This window comes from Ciconia boyciana, chromosome 3 (assembly GCF_034638445.1).
Source record: "Ciconia boyciana chromosome 3, ASM3463844v1, whole genome shotgun sequence".
Lineage (NCBI taxonomy): Eukaryota > Metazoa > Chordata > Aves > Ciconiiformes > Ciconiidae > Ciconia > Ciconia boyciana.
In genome coordinates this window covers 23,092,350-23,114,634 of record NC_132936.1, presented here as the reverse complement: position 1 = coordinate 23,114,634, position 22,285 = coordinate 23,092,350, and the positions used below count along the sequence as shown (strand labels likewise).

General features: G+C 38.8%; 1 protein-coding gene and 1 long non-coding RNA gene across 2 annotated transcripts in view; both read right to left on the bottom strand.

The window, feature by feature from the left end:
- DLGAP2 (DLG associated protein 2) overlaps window positions 1-22,285 on the bottom strand; it is a 479,848-nt gene that overhangs the window by 354,093 nt on the left and 103,470 nt on the right. The window lies entirely within an intron of this gene.
- LOC140649950 (uncharacterized) lies at window positions 6,092-7,154 on the bottom strand. The gene is made up of 3 exons (XR_012041804.1): window positions 7,027-7,154; window positions 6,710-6,902; window positions 6,092-6,248 (listed from the first exon to the last, which is right to left on the bottom strand). It is a non-coding gene; the product is annotated as an uncharacterized lncRNA (long non-coding RNA).

Sequence of the window (22,285 nt, the reverse complement as noted above, 5' to 3'; positions counted from 1 at the left end):
ACTTCAAATGTCGAAATCAGAACAAGACTGAGACTATTTCAGTCATTGTAAATCAATGTTCCTGGTCTAAATTAGTCAGCTGCCTGTTATGCAAGATCATCCTCCCTGCTAGTCATTCTCACAGGGTATTTACAGAACACTACATGGGAATGGTGAGAATCTGAGTGAAGGTACTACCAGGAGGAGGCTACTTAAAAAAGAACATACTGCATGCATTTTCAGGCAGACATTTAAGTAGACATTTCTATAAAGTATTTGCTTTTTCACATTTCATCATATATGTGCACACACATACATATATACACATATGCACATGCCATGTTTGCATGTCATTGCAGGTAACGTGGGAAGGAAGGAATACATAAATATGTTTAAAAAAATCTTTCTACAGCATGAAATATTTCTGTTACTTCTGGATAGCACAGGCTTATCTGGAAACAGCTTTCAAAATGCAGCCTTTGGAGAAAAGTATTCCACAAATGAAACTGATTGTCTCAAAGCTTATTTTGCCTAGATAACATTTACTGGAGTCAGAGGAAAAGGGAAGAGAGAAATCAGGGAAATTTGGTTTTATATCATCCCAGTGGGTTCAGATCTTTCCTTTTCCAAATGTTTGATTCAATGTCCTGAACAAGTTGTAAACCATCTCGTTAAAAAGATCACAACCAAATGCACACAAGATATTTTAGCACAATGACCTGTTGCTCTTCTACTCCCTTTCTATCTTGCGCTATCATTTCCTTACCCTAGCTGGCTTGGGGTCAAGATATAGTTTCATCTGTATGGGATAATTCCTGTCTGCTTAACTCATGCTAAAAGACTCCTTTCTGGAAAACACATAACAAGTGAAGTGAACATAAGGTGGACTAGCTCAAAAAATCTCGCTGAATAGCCTTTTGCTGCTTGCATCATATGACAGCATTGCTCTGTGTGCAGACTTATCTCAATTACTGTTCTATCAATAAACTCGTAAAGAAGCCAGGGAAGAGAAGTCAAGTAATGTTCTGATTTGTCATCATTATTTTTACTGTATGTTTTCATTTTTATTTCTTAAGAGGTATAGTACATGAATTAAAAGAAGTTAGATTAATTTTATTCACACAGAATGCAATCTGATCCACACTGATTCAGGGTCCATCTTATTTGCTAAGGCATGGGATAGGAAACTGGGATTGTCGAACCAAGCCGAGAGTTAGGCTACTTTTGTTTGATAAATAGCAGCATTTTTCAATAGCACTTGACCAAAAATGCAGGAGCTTCAGCAAAGCCCGCCAAACTCCAAATGGACTGTCTGATGATTTGGCACAACCTGAGATAATGCTGAAAGCAAGTACGGCCAAATTAGTATTTGCATTCAGTTAAAATGAAATGGACTATAATATAAATAGATCAAAATTGGGCCCAGATCCTGCAATTCACTATGCAGGCAGACTGTCAAGTGCAGAATCAGCACTTTGGTGAGCAGAAATCTAATGAGGGAAAGCTCTAAAAAACCCGAAAAGAATTGCTAGAAGAAAAAGTATTGAAATCCTGCACATAACTAGAAATATTTGCTAAATACCACAGATGTTAATAAACAATTTAAGAGCAATTATTTCCAGCCTGTATATGATTCTCTTAATGTAGTGCAAAGAATTTCATGCAACAATGTGTCAAGCCGGTTCAGAAAAAGCTCTAAAATAAGCCTGATGACTATGTTTACCCACAGCAAAGCGAGTGTTTTAATAAGTATTAACCAGTCCAAGAAGCGGTGCACTTCCTGAGCACAACACAAGTGACAGAGATTTTGGAAGAAGACTAAAGATGAGAGAGAAGGAGCGAAAGGTTAAGCATACAAATCCCAGAAAGAAAGGAGTCTTTAAATGCTGGGCTTTTTTGAGAATTGCAGCCTACAATGCAGTTCCTCTGCTTCATGTTTCCTCTGAATTAAAAAAAAATGAAGCAGTTTGGTATTCTTAAAGAACCGATTTTATAGAGAAATCTATTTACGTTAACACGATAGGTTGCATCATGTTATATAAATAAAACCTTATACTGTGACACAACGTTCTGCTAGGAAAGTCAGAAATTCGATTGAAAGAGATGCTGTGAAAAATCTGCAAACCTGAACACCAAGGAGAAAAATGAAACAAAGAAAACAGAACAGGTTTCTAGACATTTTACAGAGAAAAGTATGTACAAATAATAAAGCAACAAGAACAACAACAACAAAAAGCCTTACCATGATGTTTGCACAACTGTGTGTCTGTAGCCCATGCTATAAATGTGGATACCTTCTATTCCCATCATCTCAGCCCCTCTAGTGGCCAGTACCTGAAGATCTTGCCTTCAGGAGGGACAAGACATCAGTATGTACCATTTGCTGCTGCTCCTGTATCTTGTCAGAGATTTTTTTCTTAATTGTGTAATTTTTTCTGGAGATATAACTTGTCACCTTTTATTAGCATTCTTGTCAGTGCTGCTGCTACGTGCATACATTTAATTGCTAAGCAACAAAGAGTAAGCTCTGCACAGCACATTCAATTACTGCATTCCCTGTGCCATGCATTGTTACTAGTGCACTTACATAATATGAAATACAAAAAATGGTAAAAATATTTATTTCTGTTTCCATAGCATCTAGAAGCCACAATCTGGAATCAGGCTCCATCATGCTAGCCACCAGGCAGAGAGCTAACAACTGAAGATGAGCACAAGTGAACCAATGCAAAGTGGAGAAAAGTTAAAAGTAGAGCTGAGTTTCAGCATTTGCATAGGTGAATAGGCTAAATTTAAGGCTCAGAGGTGACCATCCACCTACAGCTAGATAGCAGTGATTTTCAGGCATTAGGGAGCTACCTCTGTGGCTAAAATTCCTCAAATACTTGAGGCATTGTAAGCATGGCGGCCTCAAGGCGCAAAGCAATAACGTGGCAAAAGCATATCAGTTTGGAAGAAGAAATACATCTGAACTGTACCAAGAAATCAACTCTTTCCTTCTCTCTTTAAGATGTAGAAAAACCAGGGCAGGCAGTATTTTCTCACCAAAAACTGTACTTCACTGTCTACTTTTCCTATCCAAATGTACATATGCCCCTATAATTGAAGGGTGCTGCCTCCAGAATCTGAGCTTGGTGTGAACATGGATTATTTGAGTTTCTCATAAGAGAGACTGCAATTCCATCTTTCATTTATTGAAGAACAGATATGTTTACCAAAGAGTTCTCTTTACACCTGAAATGTAAAAGGACAGTGATCCATACTTGCTCTTGGCATGACTGCTACCCGTCACAGTCAGCATTGCCTTTCTAAATAGTGCCTTATCTGCAATATTCAGTTGGAAGAGTAGCTTGGAAAACGAAGCCATTATTGTTTAGGTGTACAAACTTGCACATCCACATACCATTATTTTTATTTCTGCTGTTAGATGAGAATTTAGGTATTGGGCCTGACTCTCTCTGTGACCCTTTGACATCTCCCAAGTAGCCTAAATGGGATGCAAGCTGGCTACAATGAGCCAATTGGGAAGACCTGATAGAATCCCCCCAAACTTTATTTCAGGATGCTATATACCAAGTATGATATCAGGTATACTTTACAACAGCTATCTGGGCTATTAGTCCCAAGGATCAAGAGGAGTGCTAGGAATATAGGCAGTTGTGATTAAATCATGGACAGTCATGTACACAGTCCTGCTGAACAGCACCAATAGTTCCTCTGGATTCCAACATTTTTACATAAAGAGAAACTGAACTTCTCTAATGGCTAATGAGTCCTGTCTCATTTGGAGGGACTGAGATGAGGGCTGTGGTTGTGTTCTGGGCGTACCATCCTTTATACTTCCATGGGAAGACCAAACAGCATTCTTCTAAACGAACCACAGCAGGAGCCCATGAAGAACATTATCAAACTCCTAAACTAATTAATTAAAACAGTACTTAATCATACAAAGTGCTTCTGCATTAAGCTACTCAAAACATTAATTACTTAACCCCTAAAATATCTTTGTGAATATATTATTTTTATTGTTGTTTCATAAGAGAATAGATGGATGCTTGGAGAGGCCATATGTTTCCAAGAACTACAGAATCAAATTCTGTAGCCTTTTGATCAAAAACAGATGCCAGGGAAAGAGCTGCCAGTTGGGAGACCCAGTTCCTGCCTCCTGGGTGACTTTGGATGAATGCCGTAGGAAACTGAGACAGAGATTTGTGAGATAAATACAGAAGAAAATGATGGACTTTCCAGCTACTAGACTGAGCTCAGTGGTTTTCTTATGATCCAGATTCCTATGGCTCCTCGGACTCAGGGTTCCACAAAAAGTAGCACAGAAAACAAGCTTCATGTCACTGGCTTTTAAGATAGAAACTTTGAAAACCCACTGAATGAGGTAAATTAATGGTATATTACATTATACATATACTACCTGACATATACATGCCAGAGCTCTGGGCTAATGGGATTCGGGAAGGGAACTTTTTTTCCCTACAGAGCCCCATTACAGAGCATGCCTACTTACAATAATTATGAAGGGAAACTATGCCTGCACTTTCCAGACTCTTAGTCCTCTTTTACCCAACAGAGCCCTGACAGCAGCAGTAGCCTTCGCTCATACTTCCCACATCATGAGTGTTAATGGGGCCACCCTTCTAAATGAGGTGGCAAGACAATCCTTACTGGGCTCAGAAAATGACCTTTTCCTAAAAATAATAAAATGGAATAGATTTCTGTCTATTACAATGGCATTTTTCAGGGACTGGATTCATCTTACATAGACCACCAGCAATAAGATAATTTTCAGCCAGTACTAAGCTAAATATATATATAAATATATATTTCTAACTCAAAACAACTTCAAAGATGCGCCACAGAAGACTGAGTCCAAGCCAAATTAGAACTGTGGATTAAAAAGACATTTTCAAAAGGTGTGTGTGTAAAAGGCTCAAAGATATTTCTCCATTCAGGAAACAAAAGTTGCATTTTGGTTGCTTTTTTCCTTTGCATGCAGATCATTCAAAGGAAGCCAAAACTACACATTCACAGAGAACAAGCATATGGAGCACCCAATGGAGTTCTTCCCAAATTGCAGTGCTTTAGGCATACTTAGCATCAACAGCTTCCACATTTTTTCCTGAACTATTATTTTCACTTTTTCTATATCCACCATTTTTGTGAGGTATGTCTTTAAACCAATCTGTTAACATATGTAATTAGTGTGCCCTTTTTTGCCACACCACTGCAGGGAGAGAATTCTATCCTTTATCCAGTCTGGAAGTACTCACAGGACAGACAGCAACTGAATAAGGAGCTGAATAATAACTGTGAATTTTATTGTTGTAATATTTATTAATTTAAAGCCTTCTATAAAACAGTTTGTTAGGGATGGGCATGAGGGAGCGGAACATTATAGGAATTTCTGTAATTTAGTACCTCAGAGCAATGAACAGTAGAGAAAATCTTCAAGCACTTGTCTTCAAATCAATGCTTCCTTGCTTGTAAGTTAGAGGCAGGGAATGTTTTATTTGCAGTATTTCAGAAATGGCTAAATGCAACTCAAACGACAAAACTTTTAGAATATGTAGTTTACTTAAGCTTTGAACCTGCTAGAATCTGGTAGGACTTACACATTACAGAAAAAGGGATTTTCAGCTCCTGAAATAGTGACGTATAGTCAATCTCTATTAAATTCAAAATTTTGCTGTCATAACAATAAATGAAAAATCCTTCCCAATCCCAAACATTTCAGTCAGTTTAAAGTGGGTTATGGGGTGGGGATCAGGAGACATCCCGCACAATCAGCATCAATTGTATGGGGGTGAGGGTGGACCAGTAAAATTCTAGGAATAATTCAAATCTGAGAGTAATATGTCTCTGTGTAGAGGCAACAAATATTTTGTGAAATCTTATCATTCTGTAGAAAGCACTTTGTGATGTATGTCAGTGAGAGAGGTCTTTGTCTGCTGGTTTCATTTGCTCATGACAACAAGAACAAAACATCAAAACTGACAAATACAAATTTTCAGTGGTCTTTATTAAGACATACATATTTGCACATCCAGGACAAAACTGAAAGGCTCTCATCTGCATGTCCCAGAGGAAAAAGAAGGGAAGAGGTAGGAGTTAAGACCGCTTTGTAGAACTCTACTCTCCATAGCTGTTGCCATCTACCAGCTCTTATGCCCATGCCACTAGTTGCATGACGTTTGGTAAGTTTGCTTATGTCTTGATTTAGTCCAAATTAGTTCTGTAGGGGATAAAAGACAGGAGACCTGTTGGGAAAAAAACAGTAATTAGAAACTTTCAGATACTGAAGATCAGAATGATTTTCTTCAGAAAGAATACTCACTAGCCTGAAGAAAGCCTTCACTCATTTTCTAAAATAATGAAGGTATTGAATGAGGTGCACTTTGCATTCTTGACTATAATAAAAGTGGGAACAGTTTTTTACTGTATGTTCTAATATGGAGAAGAAAACTGTGATGTTCTACCAGCATGCAAAAAAAGTGTATCTGAAGTAGTGCTGTATTATGTAGAATACAAAATTAAGTACAGCAGAATTATGCAGTATGCTGTGCCTGACCAGCACTGATAAACATCAAGCGTTTTCACAAATGGAACAATAGCATCCATTATGTTGTCTCAGAATACGTATGCTTCATAATTAAAATTATTAGAAGAGGAAAACTGTTCTGTAAAAGCAGCGCAGTTAAGTGACATTCATAATACCTACCATGCAGTCCATTAACCTCAGCAATTTTAAGTAGCGTCATAGTCATCCATGGCATTTCAGATTTCTCACAGCTTCAAATCTGTGGGCAGCTTCACAAGCTTTTTGCAAAGTTTCTCATGACTAGGACATCTGTAAAATTCCCTCCAGACCTTTCTTCAATTCATCTCTTGTTAGGACTCAGTCATTCACATCTCTGAATAAGGATAAAGGTATGTCCTCAAAACCATGCTCTACTGAACACGATATCTTTTTAAAAAAACTTATTAGTAATTTCAGGTGCTGTAAGATATTAAAAGCATACTGTTTGTTAATCTTACCTTTTTTTCCCATTTCAATGTGAGTTTTTGATGAGCAGCATTCCCAGTTGAGTCTCATAGTGAGGAGTCAAAACAATCAGATATCAATCTTCTGGCAACTAATCCACCGTTTAACCCAGGTATCTTCAAAGGTTTTAGCAACTTCACTATTTAGGTTAAAAATGTATATATTTTATAGTCATATGAAACAGTGCAACACTGCCTGATGTGTTGCTTAGAAACAACAGCTCAAAGCAGAATCCTAAAATATTCAAGAAATGACAGTATTGTGTGAGTATCAGTGGCTAGTATTTTAATGTTCTGGTTTCATATTTTGTAAAAGTGATTTTCAATCCAGAAGACAGCACACGGAATCCACTTCTCTTCAGGTAAATAGCCATTGAAAGTTCTCTCTTTTGGTTTTTAATTTCCACTTAGTTGCTCTTGAGTTTGGCCTCTCTCCTGAGGTTTATTTTGCTGAAAATTTGCGTTATTCAATAACTGTGAAAGAAAGAGTATTAAATACTGCTTCACTGTCAAATTTTCTTCCTGGATATGTACTCAGGAAATACGAAAGTGTAGAACTTGGATGCTAAATTTTGGCATAGTAATTTTTGTTAATTTCTTTAACCCACAAAGGGAAGAAATTGGTGCATCTTCGTTAATTCTGATCTCATGAAACTGGTATTCTTTTCCTGCAAGGAATTGATTCAGATTTCATAATCAAAATTTAAGTAGAACTGCTATAACAATAATGCCTTTAAGTTACCCCTCTTACAATGTACTTGTAGTCCTGCCTCCTTGGCATAAATACTTTTGTATTTCTGATACAGATGTGTGAGAGAGGCCTATCTGAAGAAACATACGAAGATGATGTTAAAGGAATTCAAAGAGCAGCGCGCACAGAAGAGGATGTCATCTCTTCCTCACTGGCTGGCAGCGCTAAGTAATGTTGCACTACATAACTCAATGTAATACAATATGAAAAAGATATTTAGATCCTCAGAGCATGCTAGGGTGTAAGAAAGAAATACAAAATATACTGGATCTTATACCCCAGGGCATACGCTCAATTTACATTAGTGCTAGAGGAGAAGAGGCAATATATGCACTCTCTCAGAAGTCAAATCCTACCTACCCAACTTGCTATTCACCTTGTGTGATGCAGACTCTAGATATAGAGCTTCCAAATGGCGTATGAGTAGACAGCTTTAACTGGTCTGGATTATCCATAAAAAGCCCCATGGCTGAGCTGGTTTAGGGTTTTGAGCCTAAGGGTCAGGCTGCAAATTCCAGAATTTTTAAGGACTACGTGTGCTTGTAGTTTCATGAACAGGGAGAAAAAAAAACCAGATTTGTGATCTGAATACAACAAAGGAAAGACAGTTGCTTTAGATCTTGGTTGTACTACACAACTAAATTTGCTAAACTAAAAACTGAATTTGCAATGGCTCATTTCTATCAGGATAGTTATAATTTACCAGCTCCTAGTGGATGCAGGCAGCAATCACACCGAATGGCTTAGCGTGCTTAGTTACAATTATGCCATGCCAAACCCCGCTATGCCAGCATAAAACTCATTTTGGCCTGGCAGCTTTCCTACTCTATATATTGGCCTCAGTTGAAGCACACTTTTTGACAGAGTGATGCCTTAAGTGTCCAGGGATTTCTGGAAAAGGGCTCTCTGGAAGCTGCTTGAGCCACCGTGTCCCCAGCTGTGCGGCAGAGCCCATCGAGCCCCGGGGAAGGCCGGGAGACAGCTGTGGCACCACCTTCCGCTCTCTGCAGCTCCCATGGATGCCTTAGCTCCACTCCCACAGCCCACGGGGACGCTCTGAGTCACAACTTGTAACGTAAAACCTCCGTCTGTAAGAGGGTTCCTTCTTTGCAAGTAATGGGAGATGATAGTCTGACTAGGGAAAAAAAAAGCCAGACTATGGCTTTCATCTGAGGAATGATGCTGTAGCCAATGTCCTGCACCCTCAGTCAGCTCCATGTTCGATTTCAACTTGTCCAAATGGGGGGCGGGGGGGGCAGGTGTTGTGTTCGTATTTGCTTGACGTGCAAGACATGACACTTCAAATTAAAGACAAAAAATATAGAGAGAAATATACTTTTGTACTTTTTAACATATAACAGTGCTGTCTACAAGTTACTACTTTTTTCCAAACAGAACTGTAAACTAACTAAACACTAAGAATATGTTTGATAAAACAGAGTATCCAAATTTGTAAAATAAGCTTTCTAAAGGTCATTTTCTGTAACGTTACACTGATCACCACCTGATTAAATTGCCTACTGCTCCGAATTTAATGAGAGACTGAAAATTCTCAATGGTAATTGGGACAGCCGATTCTTTAAAGAGAGAAAGTGAGTGGGTAGCTAGTTGAAACACAGAAGAATGCTTATTAGTGCGGAGGTGGAAAAAGTCCTTACTGAGAAAAACAATTAAAGATTATTTTATTTGGAAAACATTGCATTTTTATTTGTGCTACTTCACTGGAGTCCTGGGTACAGTATCAATTCCATAACGGGTGGAAAAAGAAAAAAAGAAGAGAAAAAAAAATTCAACAACCAATAAACCGGCACTCTCTCTCCTGCCTACAATTGCATACTGTATGGTAAATTTAATGATTTCACATTTTTCAGTATAAAAGATCTGCAAGTATTGTCAGGAACTCTCTAAGTGATTTGTGTCTTACCTTGTTTTTCTTAGAAGTAAAAAGTTTGTTACTCGAAACAAAGCCATTTTCAGGAAATGCAAATACACAGAAAGATATAAAGACAAAGACAGTAACGACTATCTGATTGAACACTACAGAACCACTACATTAGGAAATAAGAAATAATTTCAGCTTAATTAATATAAAGTCCCATAAAGGCACTAGGTATTTATGCTTCTGCAATAAGATTATCAAAAAGTTTTACTGGGGATTGAAATGGCACTGAACTAAACTGCTGCTAAGCATGTGGCTCAGATGTGCATTAGGAACACAATGATAAAAAGAAAAATGGCTGTATTTTTTAAATCATAATCAGATTTTTTTTCCATTTAAAAGACAGAGTCCATTTCAAATAAGTATTATTTAAAGGAAATCCCATGAACTGCATTATATAAAACATCAAGCAAGGCAATTGCAATAGCCCTTCTGGGTTCATAATCAATTACTGATATTTTTATGTCTCTAAGCCTGTAACTCCATCTTGATATCCATATTTTACCCCAACTGCAAAATGCATCTCAAAAGTCCATACTAACTTATTTGTAAGTTAAAATGTGTCATAAAAGCAAAATTTTAGTTCATGAAAAAAAAAATTGCAAGCACTGAAGACTGTGTTTTAAAAATATCATTGAAAAACGGTAATTCAGTGGTTCTAAAATAAAGGAAAAAAATAGCATAAGGAAAATCTTTAAGTCTGTTCTAGTTCTGTGAAAAGACTAGTCCAGCTATCAGGAGCTATGACAAGTCTGGGATCCTCAGGTCACAGCTGGGAGGACAGTACAGGCGCCCCAGCAGAAAAGTGCTCTTTCAGAAGCTGTATTTGATGTTCGTTGTCCATTCTGTGTCAGGAGCATGTCAAAATACAGATGAATTGTGGTTAACTGGGGTTAAAATCTGTCCTCAAGCATATGACCGCAGTTTGTTGCTCAGTTGAAAGACTGATTTGTTTTCTAGTTCCCAATTTTCTTTTCTTTCTGAGCAGGTATTTTATTTAGAGTCATATCTGGCTGGGTGAAAAGGACAGACATCAACTGCTTATTCATCCGTCTGGTATAAAATGTTTAACAAGGCACTGTGAGAGTGGCAAAATGTGCAAAACAAACAGCAAGCTCAAGCTATAAGCAGCAGAAGAGATTGAAGCATGAGCAACCACAAGCACAAGCAACCTGGCCTCTCTTCTAAGCAGCCAGGAGAAATGGACTTCAGTAAGACATTATTTGCTTTTTTAAGAGAAAGCAAATGCAGGTTCAGGCAATTCCCACCAGGTCTATCATTATTTACAATGGGCACAGGTATCACTCTTGGCACCCTGTTCAAGGAGAAAAGGGGGAGGGGGAGAGCTCCAACAACTTTGAGCAGAAGAGAGGCTTAACTCTTCACAGCACAGTCATTCTTGTGTGCAATGAAAAGGGACTTCATTGCTAATTATGGCTTATTAGTGCTACTGCATTATAAGTTATCATAAATAATCAAACAATTAAAAAAATTTTAAAAAGTGCCTAGGCACAGTAATACTTTCAGATTGCCTACAGAAGGGTTTCAGGTTAGAAAACACATTATTGTTTTGAAAATCTTCTGGCTTATCTTTCCCTGAAGAGACTGAAATCCTTTTGCGTATACCATGAATCAAAATTACCTTCCTCTAGCCAAATGGTATTAGTCTACCTCTGCAGGCTTGGAGCAGATACCTCAGTCCCTGGGAAAAGGTCTTCTCTGCCCTCAGACCAAGCAATTTGTAAGGCTTTTGGTTGCAAATGAACAAGGAAGAAATCTTTGCAGACCCCTCTGCTCACAGGAAGGTTACCCTTGCACCAGCTATTTCCCCCCCAGCTCCTCACTTCCTGCGATAGGTACAAGGGACATAGCAGAACAAGATTTCTGTGTAGGTGGGAGGTTCACAGAGCTGGCTTAACCTGCATGGGAACCTTATGCATCAATAATTCAAGTCAACCCTTCAGCTCTTCTAACTTCAGGAAGGGTCTTGTAGCACTTATTCCCTTGTTAATCTCATGTGCCCATGACTGGAGGTCGGGAAGAGGGATGGCACCAGCTCGGGGCTTATTCTGATGCTTGGAACATGTCGTAGCCTCGCTCCAACAGAAAGGAAGCACGCTACATTAAATATTTAAATACCTTGCTGTATGCCCTTACCAGGGCTTTTGGGTGGGGTTTTTTTGGACCTGTTTGAATGTGGTTATGTAATTATGATTGAACTCTGTTCTGATGCAGAGGAAGTTTGGAGAGGTTCCCCCTATCCCCCTTAAGCATGGGACAGTGAGGCGTACCCATGGCAGAGTCCGCTTTTTCTGTTTGAGTCTTCCCTCACTTTTCAGTCTTGAGGAAAAATAAGAACCTAACAATGTTTCTGCTCTAAATGAACTTTCGAGCCTATGTTTACCAAGTGGTTTGTAATTCTGGGAGGAAAAGGAAAAAAAAAAAAAAAAGAAAAAAAGAAACAGAAAGAAGAGAGACTGTAAAAGCTAGCTTAAATGCTCGAGCCATCATATTTCTAAGACTGTTCCCATAACGCTCAGATTCCAGTGGCATTATAAGATCACCATTCAGCGATCAAGTGTGCAAATCACTGCCTTGGAGAAAGACAATCCCTGACAGAAAACAGAGAGGAGAGAAGCAGGTAAGAGCAAGACAGTTATGATCACTAAACTACACAGTGGTTATTCATTTCACCTATAAAGAGAAAGCATATTTTATTATTCACTCCATCTGAACTCTGTTCCGTAAGCCTCGTTCTTTTATACACTGAAGACTATGTTACTGAAGTACTAAATGAACATAAATAACATTTACATTCAACTTATAGTTCCTATGTCACAAAGCTTAAGAATGCCAAGTAGCTAAATCCAAACAAATCTAATTTCACATTTCATGATAGAGAGATTCAGGAATACTAAAGCATAACAATGTAATAGTTGTAAGGAAAAAATAAATCCCTGCATCATATTGGGTTTCATTTTATTCTCTGAAAGGTACACATTGCCATTAATTCTGCAGGCTATACACTAAGACAAGGACATTAAGTCATTAAATCACTGCCAGTGAATTGATAACTGTCAAGAATCTGTTCATCACAACACTTGTTTCTTCTTGATTCACTTTAACTTTAACAAAACTGAATATTAATGCACAACAAAAATAGTAGTCTTTGCATGCAAAACTTATGTGTTTCACTGACGACACCCCCACTTCCTCCTACCAAACAGCTGTGTACAATTGTATATTCCAAAAAATTTTCTTTAATGCTAGAGCACCAAAGAATGGCTGAGGTAAAAGGAAGTCTTTTTGTCAAATGCCTTGTTTAGTGAAGGCACTTGAATGTATTTTTATTTTATTTACCAATTATAAAGCTGCTATCATATTATGTAACTTATTCCAGGCCAGAATTAATCTACAATAAAGCTATGAGCTGAATGAATCTTTAAAGAATTATCAGCACTTTCTACACCATCTATTGGTGAACTAGAAAGAGGCAACAAAAGAGGTCTTACTAGGAAAATAAGCATTATGGATAGACATGAATACCTGTTATTAACCCACTATTCATGTGTGCAGGGGAAGCAGAGACACGTTGAGAAGTGCACTTTGGGTCCAAAATAGGAATAGTAAATCTCAAAATAGATATATGAGCCAAGAACAATGGTTCATAGTATTTATCTAGTGGCTAATTGGTGCACCAGATAAAGTATGTTACATCTTGCTATGTGCAAGGGCATGGTCTAAAACACAAGGCTTTTGATAGTTCTGTTATTGAAAAAATTTATATGATGGTGATACCTCTTGTGTGGATGTGTTAAGTCTACAAGCTCATAGAATCATAGAATCATTAAGGATGGAAAAGACCTGTAAGATCATCGAGTCCAACCATCAACCTAACACGTCCATGCCTACTAAACCATGTCCCTAAGTGCCACATCTACACATCTTTTAAATACCTCCAGGGATGGTGACTCAACCACTTCCCTGGGCAGCCTGTTCCAATGCTTGACAACCCTTTTGGTGAAGAAATTTTTCCTAATATCCAATCTAAACCTCCCCTGGTGCAACTTGAGGCCATTTCCTCTTGTCCTATCACTTGTTACCTGGGAGAAGAGACCGATACCCACCTCGCTACAACCTCCTTTCAGGTAGTTGTAGAGAGCAATAAGGTCTCCCCTCAGCCTCCACTCCTCCAGACTAAACAACCCCAGTTCCTTCAGCTGCTCCTCATAAGACTTGTGCTCCAGACCCTTCACCAGCTTCGTTGCCCTTCTCTGCACATGCTCCAGCACCTCAATGTCTTTCTTGTAGTGCGTGGCCCAAAACTGAACACCCTATTCAAGGTGCGGCCTCATCAGTGCCGAGTACAGGGGCACAATCACTTCCCCAGTCCTGCTGGATACACTATTCCTGATACAAGCCAGGATGCTGTTGGCTTTCTTGGCCACCTGGGCACATTGCCATCTCATGTTCAGTTGGCTGTCAACCAGCACCCCCAGGTCCTTTTCTGCTGGGCATCATGCTAATATCTTGATTCGTTTCAGCCTGTAGGGAGTTTGTGCAAAATAATATTAGCCAATTCAGGGTAGTTTGAATGCCACAAAGGGTGGTTCTGGGATGATTTATTTCAGGGACGATTAGTTTCAATTGCAACTGCTTAGTGATGTACTGAAGACCTTCCAGCCTGGAAGGACATGCAATGACCAGGTGTGCAGAACCAACATGTTTTCTTTTATACTGTAGGAAGTTAATGCATGGTGACCAGGTGGTATTCTCAGAAGACTGATCTTTTTTTACTAATAAAGTATTCTTGGTGATCAACAGCTTCCTTTAGATTGTACACTGGGCCTTGTCTTGGCTAATTTGCCTGCTTGTTATGCACTGTCCTGAGTGTGAACATACTGCTTACCCATTTAGGACTAATTTAGGTTTCCAGCAGAGAGCTGAAGCAGCCATATCCTTACCGAAGGACAATGGAACTGTGTCTAACACCCCTGAATGAAATGGCATTGCACTGAAGCTTTAGATCCAAGATAATCATTATTTGTCTGTACAAAACTAAAGAAAAAAGCATGTTTCTATTACTAATTAGGAAAAGTATTCGTCCTCAAGGCTTTACTTCAAGGAAGAGGTGACTGAAAGCAGTGCATTGGCCACTAGAGCTCTTGTTTCATTGAGCAATGACAGAGTTAAGTAACTTCTGTTTGGACCACGAGGCTGAAATCATCATACTTCAGCAACGCGATTCCCCATGACTCAAACTTCTCCATCCAACACAGGCAGCAGCTAGAATCTCCTAGCAAGCACTGCTCAAGATGGCACAGAAGGCAGGTCAAGTCAGAGCTTGGGCCTGACACTAACATACAACAGCAGCAAGAGGCAGAGACAAGAAAAGGAGAAGGTACAGGGAATCTGTCATGTATTTTTAAGGAAAAGAGACAGCATGCTCCCTATGGACTGGACACAAATGTGACAGAGTGTGCTCTGTTGCTTGCCAGCAAACAGATAAAGGGCTGCACAGAATGCAAGAAGGAGAAAGAAATGAGAGCCTGTTGGAGATACTTGTTCATCTGGCATTTGCATGGGCAAGTGGAAAACCTGAGAAGAGAACTAGTCCTAAAATGAAGCTGTGGGTTTCCCCACACAGGCTTTCCACATAGTCTAAGGGAAGCACTGCTTGAACTAGTACACATGGAAGGGAATTTGGTCATGTTTTGGGACTAAAGTTTGCAAACATGATCATCAAATATCATAAAAGGGCACTTTTTTGCTTTCAGGAACAGCAGTCAGAATAGATGTTTTAGGTAAAAAATACAGACTATTGACCTCTGGTGGGGGTGGGGGGAGAAACTGAACTACAGCTAAACATCAGATCCCCAGATGCTAAAGTTGATTTAACAACCTGATTTTCAAGATGCTGAGTTCAGTCAGTTATATATAATTTTCCTATGCTTGATGTTCACTTTAACTGAGTATAGCTATGCTAATTATAACCTCACTGTACTCTCACTCTCCATGGGGCTCCTACTTTGCATAGGGCCACATTTTAATTAAAGAGAATGTTTTCTTCTGTGCCACTGATACCCATCCAGACCTCCTTGCAGAGGTTTCCTCTGGTCCAACTGTGTGCATATATAACAAATGGGTGCAAAGGGGTAAAGTAGCTGCAGCTCTAATGTGATTGAAAATAAAACTTCAGACTCTCTTGCTCGCAGACTGCCTCCTTTTTTTACTTCAACTTTCAGAGCATTGTGAACACTGGAATTGATAATGCTTGCTGCCTCTGCTTTTTTCTTTTTTCTGGAATCATGCTGTAATAATATTGAGACTTCTCCAGAAGTCTCCACAAAATTCAGATGATGAGAGATACTTATATTAATTGACAAAACTAAAGTAAGAATAGGAAAATTACTTCTTCCTCAGACCTCAAGATTTCACTGAAAGAAATTTGCATTTGGTATTTTCCTTACATGGATTGGGCTTTTGGGCATAGATCCAACAGGACAGATTAAAAGCTAATTATTTCCATTCGCCTTGTGATATTCAAAATATAAGGTGCTGTCATGAAGAATGTGTATGGGATCTTAACTGGAATAACAATAATAAGCCCTTTCCTTCTATTCCCAGGTATCAGAGAAATAATACTAGAGATAACAAGAAAAATATTCTTATGCTAACATTTCATTGAAAAATTGAAATTTGAAAAAAATATTTCCTGTTTGTATCTTAATTAAAAATAATAACCTAATTAAATTTCTGTAAATGGTAATCTACATTTCTGTAAATTGCAATCAAGAGAAAACAGTTCATACACTAAAAAGTTAAAATGCTGTAGGCAAATCCCTTCAGCACACAAAGGTCTCTTGCCTTATCTCTATAGTTTTGTATTTCAGGTCAAAACTATTGGTCATAGGTGATCTTGGAGGTGTGCTACAGTATCCTCCGTGTCAAAAAGTTTGGCACTAAGCTGCTCAATGATCACACAGAAACAGTTCAACTAACCCAGATGTCACTGGCCTAGGTGACATGGTTATCATCTTCCCCCTTGCAGCAATAAATCTACTAGTGGAAAAATTACTGCCTCCTCAGTTCCTCCAAATTGTCTATCTATATGCAATTTTGCCATTTTCCTTAGAATACAGAGGTAGCTACATATCACCCCACTATAAAATGTGTATTTCTGCTTTACTCAAGCTCATTTGGCAGAAGCTGAGGAACAAGCTGGCAGAATTGGGAACCTCTGGAGGACACACAACAGCGACCACTGAGGCACAGGGCACTCCTGCCTTGGCAGGGCAGTAGCAGGATCTAACCCTGCCCTTTCCTAGTCCTGCTACTCCATCCTCAGCTATTCTCGCAGATGCTGCCAGTGCATTACTACTGTCATTCTAACACTTAAGCAAAATTATTCTAAGTGAGAACATGCTGTAATTCACTGTAACTATTTTTCATCAGAATACAAGATATGGGTGATTCAGCGTCCATGCCCTTTTACAATCCCAAGTTCCCACCAGTTCCAGCAGAGGCACTATCGCTGTGCCAAGATGGCACTGCAGAGTGTTCGCTGTGAGTGATCAAGTATTAGGAAGAAAAATGAAAGCACTTGAACAACTTCTGCCGAAGAACACACAAAAAATGGTTGAGCCTAGAAAATGGCCAAAGATCAGTACAGAAAATACAGCACTAACAAAGTTACTAATTGAAAAAGACCATTAGAATAATACAGCCTCTATTCTTAAACAGAGTAGGTCACTGTCAGCTTCATTTGCCTTTTTACTGGGGTAAACGTGAGGACCTCAGGGGGGTGTGTGTGAGACCACTGTGAAGAAACAATTCAGGGCGTATGCATATCTTGTTTATATTTTAAGACTTTTCTTGAGAGACTTGAATGCCCACGTATAAGCAATGCCCATTAGTATTATGATGTGTGTATATGATTACCAAGAGGCTGTGACCTTTTCTTCCAGGCACTAAGTTTTCTACACAGATATACAACTTGTCAAACAGCTTTTCTAGTGCAATGTGAGCACCAAGGCCGGAATATATATTCTTTACTGTCTTGATCCAAACCTTTGAAGACTTACTTTGCTTTGGTTGGCTCAGATCACTGGTTAGAAATCTCTCTACAAAAAAAAAGGATACTCCTACTAAGAACAGACAAACTAAGAAACTAAGAACCTAAGAAGGTTCAAAGTGCTTCTGGTTTCCAGGGAACACCAGTATTGACTGCAATGGGAAGTTCAGAGGTGGAGACTCAGAATTCCTCAGGAAGGAGTGAACCAGGAGCAGGGGTCCTGAGGAGGAGGGACAGAGACTAACTGAGGAAGTGAGTAGCACTGAGATGGAGAACTAGAGCTGGGACAGGTTGGAAACGAGACGGAAGGAATAATCCTGATCATCGCCAGGAATTTAGGATACTCAGCATTACTCTTCTAGTGTCACAGCAAGAACCTCTGAATCTGGCTCACATACAGACCCATTCCTATGCCGTCTTGGGCCACAGGCTGTAAACAACCTACCCCAATATCGCCTGTTCTGTTCACAAAGGTCTGTGACACATCAACACCAGTAAATAAAATTCACCAAGGAATATTCTCTTACTGTGAAGCCAACATGCACAGCCTGTCCAGACAACTCTCTGGACAAGTCTCTCCTCCAAAATAGGGTGGCTACCTCCAAGAAGCTGCTGATGGGTCTTGTCCTTAGCCTCAGCCACCACCTGTCCACGTCTAGAGACATGAAGACAGATAGTTTTGGCCTACCTGAGTGACAGATAGTTTTGGCCTCAAGCAAAAAAAGCAGTGAAAAAAACCCCTATGCTTACAATTTAACCATATGGAAAATAATAAAATCGGTGGATTGAAAAATAACAATATCTCTGGATCTGTGGACAATATTAAGATCTGTGCACTGCATGGTTTCGTTTACTAGTATAGATGTAGACTAGCTCCTTATTTACAGTCTGGCTGAAAACATATCTGTCTTTTCTAATTTAAAAGAAAAAAAGAAAAGGAGAAAGGGAAAGGAGAAAGGGAAAGGAAAAAGGGAAAGGAGAAAGAGAGAGAAAGAGCTAGAGAAAGAAAAAGGAAGAAAAAGGAAGGAAAAGGAAGAACCAAAAAAGAGGTCAGAGAAGCAATCTGAAAAACAAATCAACACAAATCTGTGTTAAAAATATACTAAGGCAGTGGAACCTGTGAGTACTCTCAGATGAAGAAGAGCTCATCTCCAACTGCTGTGAGGGACACAAATATCTAGCTACTGGCCCCATAAAAACAAAAAACCTGAAGTTTTGCAATCCTGGATGTGAACAAAATACTTTTCCTTTCAGTGTTAATAACATTGTTATTTGGACTTAAATCTGGGAGACATGACATGAGGAGAAAAAACAACTTTTTAAAATTTATTGAATAACTATTGAAAAAATATTAACTCTTTACTTTGCAATAAATCTCTATTGATACCTAACACTGGAGATCTTGGAGTGCTGGAAGCTGGAACCTCACACAGTACTGCTGAGAAGCAGCTCTGCCGCCCCAAGATTTGACCACTTCATTCTCGTGGCTGCGCAATGGGACTTGCAGCTGCACAACTGGGCATTAATACAGGTTACAAGAGTGAGTTTTAGTCTGGGTTGGTTCTTTGCTCCCCTTCACTATGTGCTTGCACAGATGTTTCCATGAGCTTAGTGGTGGGGCAGTGTAGGATCTGTCAGCCCAGCTCAGGACTGGCTCTTCCCATGTCGGCATTGACGTACATCATTCTTGGGACCACAGGGCAAGGACAGGCAGTCAAACCCCTCTCAACAGTGCCCTTGTAGAGGCAGCTGCACATGTAACTCCGGCAACGTGAGCCCAAGTTTGTGGTGCCGTCACCAGTAACTTTGTAGAAACATTAATAAGGGTAATCAGAAGTTCCAGAAGACCTCTGGGAGCTACCACAGTACAAAGAAAAACAATATTTTGATCTCTCTCTTACTTAATTTCTCACTGTTGGATTCTAATATCACTGCTGAAATAGGATAGCATCACAGGCCAGAATTGGTACCATGGGAAATTAATTTATGACTGAACATGAATAATTCAAGATGTGTCCTGCTTTCCACTTCCCCCCCAAAAAAGGTGATTGCATCCCCCAGTTGCCCTCCCCTTGCCACACTCCTGGCATATGCAGAGAGACAGCTCGGGTTTGGCAAGCTTTGACCCTATTCTCCAAGAGGGCAGTTTCTTACTACCTGTAGTGCCTCTGCAGCACAGCTCACAGATAATTACTGCCTCATCAGGTTTCAAAAATGTTCCCCATCCATCTTACCCATTCTTTTCACCAGCTATTGTCAGGAGCTTTACATATTTGATAGCGTAATCTTCCTTTGCTTATTATTTGTTTTTATTATTATTGTACCATTATAATCTCATTATAGTCTTTTCTAGTTTCAATTATTGTATTTATTTTTTACTGAGTCACTGTAATTGCTTTTAGTTTTTAATAATGTTTAAAATTTCCACTCTCTGAAGCACACATTATCATTCCCATTATAAAATTCAGTTAAGAGGTTGTCAACAGTCTTGGTTTGCACTAGTCTTGGATTGATCTTTTTGCAATGCATGATACATGGAGCCTGCCTTGCCAATGCCTCCACCCTACAAAGGTAGATTCACTTTTAAACAACAGGCTCATCAGCATATAAGAACTCATAGGAGAACTGGTCTTCATATTTGTATGGAAGAGAAATATTTTATAAAATCCTTAAAGCCTAGAAACATTACGAACTTATTTTCCAGTCCATCCAGCTGTGGGAATTACTGGTTTTCTACGCTGGGTGTGCTTGGTAAAACTACGATTTTATGACAAGACTGAACTTTTGTGATTGAGTGACCATTAAGTTTACAAAACATAATCACATCAATAAAGTGTAATAAAGTAACTCCCCTCTGACAGAAAATAAGAAGATATTCTCCTCATTTCCCAATTATTTCTCTGAAATGTGAGATTAAGTGTATATCCACCAATCACCGCCCCCCCCAAAGAAAAAATAAGTATATAAGATCTGAAAATCAATCCTGGAATGTTTTCCTGCACAGAAATCCTGTAACCTGTCAGGAACCCACTTAAAATCAGTACAGCTTTACTCAGTTGCATTGATTGTCCCTGGGAAATGTTTGCAGAAGTGTTGATTCAAATTCTAATGATACAGTTATTTAGTTAACAGAGATACCTTTGCTATCACATCTGATTAAATAAATTTACATATTTCTGATTTACCAGGATTGACGTTTTCCTAGAAATAGAATTAAATGCAACTAAAATGCATTGATATTGTAATACAGTTTGCGGTTTGTTTTTTTTTAAAAAAAGCTTAATTACTCTCTTGTGTATGCAAGGCACTTATGTAATAAAATACTTTTAAAAAATTAGGGCTTCCTTTTTTAAAATAACTTTAGACCTGAATTCATCAACAACTTGGCATCAACCTGAGTCCTTCTTTATCTAGGAACATTATTTAAAGATATGCACAAGTCCCACTGTAACAATGACACAATTTTCATACGCAACAGGAAAAATATTGCACTACTCCGCTCAGGAAACACTTTTCAATATTTTGGGAAACACGCCTCAGCACTTAATCCCATTCAAGTCGCATTCATCAGACACATCATAAGCACGTAATATTTGCATACTTTTAAAATTTGACTTTGAATTCAGCAATTAGACACTTTAGGACACAGCACATGCATTTACTTGTGTGCAAAACTAGATTAGAAAAGTTTTTGAGTATTTTGTATCACTGGAAGGGGGGGAAGATGGCTCTAGTGGATGGGTGTACTTCTCAGCAAGGCACGGCTTGACATCCTGTTATTCCATATTGCACTTAACATCTAGATTCATTCCAAGGTACTGCTATGAAACTGCTCTTCAGCTTGTTCATCTGCATAACTAATGATCACTTTAGAGACAGAAAGATCCATCCATGATAACATTAAGATAAAAGTTAAAAGCTCTGAAGTTACAGACTGCTGGGAATAAGATAGTAATTTAAGGGTAATTTTCGGGAGAATATGCAGGCTGCATTGTACAGGTAACAGGGTGTGATGAAGAAAGCATTTCGGCCTGCTCCTGAAGGCCTTAATTACCAGAAAAGCAACTCACATACAGTTCATTGTTTCACAAAGAGCTGGAAAGGATCATTAAATCATCTAGTTTAGTCTCCATTTCTCCCCAGGCATCTACATTTTACATAAAAACTCCAGTCAACTTGGTTGTCTAAAGCATAACCTTTTAAAAAGGCACACATGAGGTCTACGTAGTGGTCTTATTGGCAGCAGTATCTGCGTCTTGGCCATAGAAATGCCAATGCTCAAAGCATTTGCAGAAAAATTACACACAATAACAATGAAAAAAATTGGTGTAGATGGAATAACAAAGAGAGGGGAAAGGGAATTCAGTATTTTTAAAGTTTAGTGCTTACTTCACTACACCTAAAATCTAATTTTATATTTAGCAAAATTGGCAAACAGCAATTACATTCTTAAAGGCAATCAGTGCATGCAGCCAGCTACACAAGTAAA